Source organism: Mastomys coucha, unplaced genomic scaffold (assembly GCF_008632895.1).
Source record: "Mastomys coucha isolate ucsf_1 unplaced genomic scaffold, UCSF_Mcou_1 pScaffold21, whole genome shotgun sequence".
NCBI classification, from domain to species: Eukaryota; Metazoa; Chordata; class Mammalia; order Rodentia; family Muridae; genus Mastomys; species Mastomys coucha.
The window spans coordinates 63,947,494-63,950,185 of NW_022196904.1; the positions used below are offsets into that span (position 1 = coordinate 63,947,494).

Genomic DNA, 2,692 nt, shown 5'->3' on the forward strand with positions numbered 1-2,692 from the left:
TCACTTAACAACTTCCAGTTCCACTCATGTTGGCACTAATGACAGGATCATTACTTTTTCATGGCCGAGTAGTATTCCACTAGAGATACCACATTTTCTTTATCTGCACATCCATTTTCTGGCTTGGATATCGAATATTTCCTAAAGCTTCATTTATTGAACACAGTGGTCTTCAATGCACTAGTGTCCTGAGGCAGGGCGCTGGAGAAGTAACTCTGTCACGAGACTTTTGATTTGTCAGTGGGCTAATTCACTGAAGGGTAAATAATTCAACAGGCTATTGGGAGTTGATGGACGTTTTAAGTGGCGAGGCTTACCCGGAGGCAATGAGTCTTTGGGGATATGACTTTGGGGACTATACTTTGCTTCTGCTTTCTCCTCTTTCTTTGCTTCCCAGACACTATCCTGTGCTACACTGGCTCCTTTCTGTTGTCACATCTGGCTTGACGTCAGGCCCCAACACTGAACCAAAGGCACCGCAGGCTGACATTTCTGAAATCTGAGCCAGAGTTAATTTTTCTTCTGAGTTGTTCATTTCAGGTGTTCTTTCACAGTGGTGGACGCTAACACATCTTGATGCGGGCTTTGGTTGGCTCCCCATCTTGGCTGCTATGAACAAGGCTGGAGTACGCCTTTCCTTTGGTCATATACAAGGGATTGTCAGATCATCTGGTAAGTCTATCTCTAGTTCCTTTCAAAGAATCTCCATATTCTAAACAAGATAAACAGGCTGAACAAATTTACATTTTCACCCACAATGTGTTAGAGTCCCTCTTCCTTTTCTTGCCAACATTTTCCCCCCATTTGAGATAGCCTCTCTATGTAGCCCAGGCTGGCCTCAAATCTCCAACCTCAGTTTCCCAAGTGCTGATCACAGGTATATGCTGCCCTGCCGAGCCTTTTAAATGTTTTTGGTACATGGTTTCCTCAAGCTGTTTCCGTCATATTAGAGATTAATGTCTTTGTCTAGCAAATGTGATATTTGGCATTTTGGGGGGGTAGTTTCCCTGATTTTTCTTTTGTGTTTGTATAGTCACAATTTGCTTTTATCTGTTTGCACATTTCTTTTCGTTTTGTTGCTTAAAAAAAAAACACATCAGAAACAAACTGTGTCATAAATATTTTAATGTGGTAAATATGGAAATAAGCTTCATTAACATCTCTGGGATTTGTGGTTGTTAATTATTGAGGGATATGGCTGTTTGTTGAGTGATTTTTCTACATTATAAGTATGATTTCGTTTGTATGTGTTTTTCTTGTTTGTTCCTTAGTCTTCTCACAAGAGCACCAGTCTTACGGATTAGGACCTGACCTCATGCACACCTTCCCTTCACCTTAACTTCCTCACTGGAAAATTTCTCTTCAAACACAATCACATTCTGAAGTACAAGGTATTGAGACTTTGACCCATGAACACTTTGGGGACACAAGTCATAAAGACCCCTCCAGTCAGGGTGGAGGACATCCAGGTCCCCATGTCTTTCCTCAACACTGCAGGGAGGTCAAGGGCTGTGCAACACTTTTGGAGCAGAGGAAACCTCTGGCTCCTAACCTGCCTTCTCTAACATCACCCTGATTTGAGATGGGGTTGGCATGGCTCACTCAGCACAGGCTTCCAAAGGTGGGCGTCACTGCCTCTCGGGTGCCCTCTGCTGGCACCAATGGGAAGGACTACACTTCCCCCCCACTACAGCATTTGGCTGGAGTAGATGAGTTCCTGTGCAATGTTTTCCATCTTGCTTCCCTTTTCCTGGTCTTTTAGAGAGCCATGGGCTCTCTTTATATAAATACACACACACACACACACACACACACACACACACACACACACACACACATATATGAGACAATGAACCTTAGGATGGCTTTCATCTGCCAAGTGTCGCTGCTCAGCTGGGGCAGCCTTCTCCTTCAGCCCAATCTATAGTTCTTTTTAGGCCCTGATAATCATCTCGCCCTGTCACATCTGTGGTTGTAACAATTCCTCATGCTCACGAACTCTGCTGTGTGTCACCAGAATTTTCATCTCCCCGAATGGCACTGATCCCCTGAGAATGGCCCCTCCACCTCACTCTCTTGGGTGTCCATTGCGCTCTGGCTGCAATGTTTGTTCACTGTCTTACAGGTGAACTCTTGTTCGTCTCATTTCCATTCCTCTGAGAAAATATTCTGACCAAAAGCAACATCAGGGACAAAGGGGCTTTTCTTCCTTACATTTCCAAGTTCTAGACCATGGTTCCAGGCAAGTCAAGGCAGAAACTAGTTGAATCGTGTCCACAGTCAAGAGCAGAGGCAGAATACACATGTTTACTGGACAGACTTGCTGCTAATGCTCGGCTATCTTTCTTCCCTTTTACACAGTCCAGGGCTGAGCCCATAAACTGGCTCCACTACCCACATCCGGTTAATATTGATGGACAGTCATCAGATTCCCCTGCAGACATGCCCACGGCACAACATGATCTAGATACTTCTTCAGTTGAGACTCTTCTCAGGTGAGTTTGGGTTCTGTCAAGTCGACAGTTAAAGCTAACCAGCATACTGCCCCAGTCTCCCATGAACGGTCCTTTAGCATCACTTTCTCCTTGCTTTCCCTTCCTTCCCCAGGCTTACAGTATGGCACCACTGTCCATTCAGGATGATGAGGACCATCTCCTCATTGTGTGCCACAAGCTGGCAGGAGCCAATTTTC

The 2,692-nt window shown here is 44.9% G+C and overlaps 1 long non-coding RNA gene across 1 annotated transcript; it reads left to right on the forward strand.

The window, feature by feature from the left end:
* Positions 1-269: 269 nt before the first annotated feature.
* Positions 270-2,489, forward strand: LOC116100581. Its single transcript, XR_004122649.1, has 3 exons — positions 270-672; positions 1,272-1,391; positions 2,362-2,489. It is a non-coding gene; the product is annotated as an uncharacterized LOC116100581 (long non-coding RNA).
* The last annotated feature ends 203 nt before the right edge of the window (positions 2,490-2,692 follow it).